Below are 6,324 nucleotides of genomic sequence, written 5' to 3' on the forward strand. Positions count from 1 at the left end.
CTCAGAGGACTGGCACTCATGGGCTAGGCCTCCAGATTCCCATATTCTTCCATACTAGCAGAAGACGAAGAGCAAACTAATGGCACCTTAGTTTGAAAACCAATTAAGGAAATACAAAAGCACCACCCCGAAACTGAATGATCCACATCTACCAAGTCCTAGCATGCGAAAGCCTCACTTTCGGACGATAGGAACTTCCCCCTGGCTCAGTCGCCCCCTTTCTTCCTGTGACTCAAGCTGTCTTGCAGTGCTCCCACCCCAGTGCCTACCTTCCCATTGGCTGGATCTTTCCTCCAACAATCTCTGTGACCTCTGGCTCTTCCTGAATGAGGTGGGTTGTTGGAAGTGAGGACATTATCAGCAAGCTAATTGACTTGTGGCACTGCTTGTCAAACTGGAAAAGAGCAGGATATGTTCCATCAGGCAGTGGGGAAAATTAAAGAGCAGCTTTTTCTTGAGAGAAGCCACACCATAAAGATGATCCAAGTCAGTAAAAATAATTTTTAAAAAGTAATTTTAAAGAAGAAATGGGGAAAAAAACCTTCCCAAAATGTCACTAGCTAGAAATCTAAAGTGCAAGCAAACAGCAACTTCATTTCAATCGAAATGGCTAGATGATTCTTTAGAAACAGCAACACCAAAATCTCACAGTACAATGCTTGTTGAAATATTCACATCTCATTAATAGATCTGGACAGTTTATTGTGCAATGGCAAATATTAAGGATTGCAAGGGGGAAATATAAGGTACACCACAACCTTTTTCTCTGCAACCTTTGACCCCACTGAGTCAGATCCACTAAATAAGCTTTATAACAAACAAGCAGACCAAAGTGCCTCTGGTGCATCTTACTGTAGATTCATGTGGATTTATTAATATGTTGCTAAATTATTTTCATTGAAATTAAGAAATATTTTTGAGAAGTCGGTATTTATTATTTGCATTACCCTCACTTAGGTGCACTTGCCTGACAATGCACACATTGGAACACTGGTGCAAACAAGTTGTCTAAAAGCTACTTGTTGTACAAAGCTACCAAACATTCAAGGGAACATTGCCAGATGGCCCCCACTCAGGCCACAATTCCCAAGGGTAGAACTGTCAGAAGAAACACCTTCCTAAAAAGGAAACATGTGCAAAAACACAAACACGTACACATACAGACAAATCCACAAACAGAGAAGTTAGTTTCAAATACTGTAATGGAATAATTATTTTTGTTTTCTTTTTCTTATTTTGAGCGAGCTTCAGTGAACGGCCATAATTCCAAACTGAACCAAGGTGAATTTACCCACTGCTAAGAGAGAGTTTTGTACTGGCTACCTGAGCATTTAATTTCTTAAACTACCCAGTAGAAAAGATCCTGGAAAAGCTCTTAACACTCCATAAAAAGAGGTTTTTATTCAGTACCTGTCCCACTCCAAAGTATAATGAATGCATGAAAAGTGCTGAAGAGACTAGGTAGGAAATGCAGAAATCATTCACAAGTGGATGTTTGAGTTTTCTGCACCTGCCAGCTGCTTTCCTATTTAGTGCCCTCTTTGTCCTGCCCGATTGGAATATGTGGAAAACCCTTCGCTGGAAAAGGGAGCAGGAATTCTTGAGTCAGATGGCAGAATTAGAATGACCTTCACCTGCCTTTAATCCTGTGATGCTGTAGGGACATCTGAGCATTTCAGAAATAATCTATTTCATGAACAGATTTTGCAGTGCAAGAGCCAGATGTCTTAAATGTATACTGTTATTGTTCTATTATCTGCAAAACAATCTTAACTATGTACATGCTGTAGGTATGTGTACCTAAAATGGAAATCTTACACCATCAAATAGTAATTCTAGCTGTGCTCAAGGGGATGTACCCTCAAAGAAATGCCTGTATTTTTGCTATTTTAATACTGCATATCAAAGTAACTTTTATGTTGGAGGCATTTATTAGATTAGCATCCCATGCTTCCTCTAAAGAGCTCATGGATATTTGTGGTATTTTCTCTTGCATCCTCTTATATATGATTAAGTTAACATAGGAAGGGCATAAACAGGGTCATAGAATTTGTTGATATCCACCACACTTGGAGGGGATGAAATTCAGTATCAATGTTTCCTCCTACCTCTGTACAGGCTTTTGAGATTGGGAAATCTTGATGTTGAAAAGGCCCTAAAGGGGAATGATGGGAGGAGGCAAGGTGAACATCTGCTGGATCCTAAGCTCTTTGGCATTCTGCAATTGGTCAAAATTACTGAGTAAATTTAGACCATCTTAAGAGCTAGTTTTCCAAAGTATTGTCTCTGTGTGTGTCTGATGCACACACACTACATCACATCACATCAAACCAAATCTTCCTATGGTCCAGAAAGCACTGCAATAAAATTCACAGACCTGTAATTATTAATAAAACTTTTAAAAATTGCAATAAATCTATATGAAATACATTATTATAGAAACTGTAGTACAATAGCAGCAGCCATCACCAAAATTTGTGCTAAACTTCAACCGTAGGCAGGATGGATACAACAAGCGATAGCACAAAATCAAGCAACTTGGAAAGATGTCAAGGTCCTGGTCAGATGGAAGCAGTGACAGATAGACATTGTGCTCTCACCAGGGTGTTTTGTTGTTTATTCGTTCAGTCACTTCTGACTCTTCGTGACTTCATGGACCAGCCCACGCCAGAGCTTCCTGTTGATCGTTGCCACCCCCAGCTCCCCCAGGGACAAGTCCGTCACCTCTAGAATATCATCTATTCACCTTGCCCTTGGTCAGCCCCTCTTCCTTTTGCCTTCCACTGTCCATCAGCATCTTCTCCAGGGTGTCCTGTCTTCTCATTATGTGGCCAAAGTATTTCAGTTTTGCCTTTAATATCATTCCCTCAAGTGAGCAGTCTGGCTTTATTTCCTGGAGTATGGACTGGTTTGATCTTCTTGCAGTCCAAGGCACTCTCAGAATTTTCCTCCAACACCACAGTTCGAAAGCATCTATCTTCCTTCTCTCAGCCTTCCTTATGGCCCAGCTCTCGCAGCCATATGTTACTATTGGGAACACCATTGCTTTAACTATGTGGACCTTTGTTGTCAGTGTGAGGTCTCTGCTCTTAACTATTTTATCGAGATTTGTCATTGCTCTTCTCCCAAGGATTAAACATCTGATTTCCTGACTGCAGTCAGCATCTGCAGTAATCTTTGCACCTAGAAATACAAAGTCTTTCACTGCCTCCCTCTATTTGCCAGTTATCAATCAAGCTGGTTGCCATAATCTTGGTTTTTTTGAGGTTTAGCTGCAAGCCAGCTTTTGCACTTTCTTCTTTCACCTTCATCATAAGGCTCCTCAGTTCCTCTTTGTTTTCAGCCATCAAAGTGGTATCATCTGCATATCTGAGATTGCTTACCAGGGTAGTTCTTTAAAATGGGATAAAGATGTATCTTCCCTGATTCTCTAGAGACAGAGGAATAAAGGAGCATATGACTTAGGGATTCCACAGAGCCATCTCCTCAAGGACATAAGCACATAAGATTTTTTTTCCTGTCCCCACAGAACTGCACAAAGTAGACCATCCAACATCGCCAAGGTGAAGACCCAATGAAATTTCAGAATTAGAATTGAAGATAGATAAGATGATGACACATACCCATTTGAGGAGAATCCATAAACTCCCCATTACATCAACCCATCCCACCCAGTCATGCAGAGAGGGCATGCTATGGACCCTGTCCATGGGAGACTGTCAATTGGCAGGCCTTCTCTGCCATGGCCCCCACCCTTTGGAATAAGTTACCCCCAGAGGTGAGGCAGGCCCCTACTCTCCCGGCTTTCCAGAAGGGGGTTAAGACCTGGTTGTGCCACCTCGCTTGGGGTGGGAGGGGAGATAGCCAGTCATGGGGGTGGTTGGCACCTTGATGGTGCCAATGATAAGACCGTTTTCATCACCTTGGACTCTATTTTACATTTTACTATTTATATGTATTTATATTTGTATTTTACTGTTTTAATGATATTTTAAACTTTTATCTTTTATTGTTTGTAAACTGCCCAGAGTCATTGCATACGAGATGGGCAGTAAAGAAATATGATAGATAGATAGATAGATAGATAGATAGATAGATAGATAGATAGATAGATAGATAGATAGATAGATAGATAAAACTGTAGGGCTGGACAAACGCATCTACAGAGAAACACCAGGTAAAGCCATATACTGCTCCCCTCTTTCCAACTTGTGCTTTGCCAGTAAGGCTACCCTACTAGCTCTCTTCCTGTAATTCATTATACAGTATGCTATGTAATCTTTTTTTGGCATTCTGGAAATCCTGTATTTCTGCTGTTTAACAGTGAACACGACCTGATTCTTTAATTTTATGGTCTCATCTAGCCTCTTAAATGAAATTCAGACAATTTTCTTATTCCTGTTTACCACATGGGTATCCATTTCACCTAAAATAATTTTCCTTCTCTCTTTTCAGAAATGTGCTTATATGATAAATTCAAAGTAGCATTATTTATAACTACATAGTTACTATCCAACTCTAAATTATGTTACATTGGTTTTGGCATCAATCTATAAAAATTAGAATTATGAGCAAATATTTTTTTTTATAGCTTAGTGAAAGCTTTCTTCATTTTTGCTGAATATGTGAAATGCATCTCTATTGAATCTAATGGTGTGGCATTGCTTGATTTTGCCTGCCATCTTGTGGTTCTCCTGTGCAGGTAAAGGGTTGCTGATTCAATCCAGGCTGAATGTTGGTCTGAGATGGATTCAGTGATGACACAAACCATTTCAAAACACAGAACAGCATTTCTTTCACCTCTTTATTGGTGAACAGAATATATGTTATACAGAGAAGCAAAATATAGTTTTAAGACTATGTTTATTTTTGTTACAGTTGAACTGTAAGAAACTTTTTATCCAACTTGCAATATTTCTATATGGTGTGAAAAAAGATGAAAGGTCCCCTGTGCAAGCATGTCTGACCCTTTGGAGTCTTAGATATTTAAATTAGATCAATACTACAAAAATGTGTTATTGTAATTTCTTACCATCTTTGCCCTTGATTTTTATCTGATTTGATGTTTTAATCTGTTTTTATGTTTTCTCTAGTTTTGTACACTGCCCAGAGTCCATTAGAGTTGGGCAGCTAATAAATTCAAGCTAGAAAAAAAATGATCCACTGAATACCCTTATCAGCATTGCTAAAATTAGAAGGGATATCCTGTGTATCCTAGTCCCATAGTCAACAGTTATTTCCCTGTCCTAATACCTATGCGATGGATGTAGAATTTGTATTTTGTTTTGAAAGTTTATTTTCCATCATATTGAATAAGACTTGTAAAAAAAATGTAGAACAATTTTTTCCAATAGCTCACTATCATATTTTGCGCTTTAGGAGACCCTTTATTTAAGTTGGAGTTGGAAACAATTGCCAACAGCTTATATTCCTCTTATGTTGAATGAAACCTGAAATCTGCCTCTAAGGTTCTAGCCAAAATGGACACCCCAGCTGTATGCTAAAAAGACCAGATTCCACCCACCCGCACAAGGATGGAGAAAAAAAATATTTTCTTCTGGGTCTGGCTGATACTGCTTCATGTTTCCAAATGCATCTTGAAGTGAAAATGTAAGTTTTTTTGCTTTTAAATAATTGTTGAACCCTGAGAATTGAGATGAAGAGCACTACAACTTCCTGGTCTCTTGAAGTTTCTATCCTGAAAGGATCTTGCATTTCTTACTCAAGATAGCAATCTCCCCTTTCCCTCTATTTTCTTTTCTTGCTCATCAGACTTTCCCCCCTATTCAAAAGAAGCAGGTAAGACAAAGTCCAAAAAATGAGTAACTTTGCATATCCCTCCCTCCTTTTCTTCTAATGAGCCCATACACGTTTTTCATGCATAGAAACTCCTAACCAATAGCTGTTTTGAAACTTAAAAGGTATTCCGTTATAGTTTGGGGCTGTTTTTTGACCACTGTGTTCTCAGACATTTCAAAAAATATTGCAAAATTATCTGTCATCTCTCCAAGTTCTTCTCCCTATCACTTCACTTAAATGGACTTCCTTGTTTTTTCCAAAGTTGTTTTTTTCACAGCAGCCAGCATTTAGAATCCTTCATAGGTGTGTTCTTTTTAAACATACGTAAACAGCACTATTTCATAATAATCCCAACACTGATGAAAAAGGAAAAGGAGGGGGGAAAAGAGCCACCCCTTCCCATCCCCATAATGTTGCACCCATATACCCTTTCAGCACTGGATAGCCCTAAATGTTGCAGGATTTAGGAAATTGTACTTCTTTCATTGCAAATCCCTACCTTGCACGCGCACACACAGTGTCTGA

Source organism: Candoia aspera, chromosome 6 (genome assembly GCF_035149785.1).
Source record: "Candoia aspera isolate rCanAsp1 chromosome 6, rCanAsp1.hap2, whole genome shotgun sequence".
Taxonomy (NCBI): Eukaryota; Metazoa; Chordata; class Lepidosauria; order Squamata; family Boidae; genus Candoia; species Candoia aspera.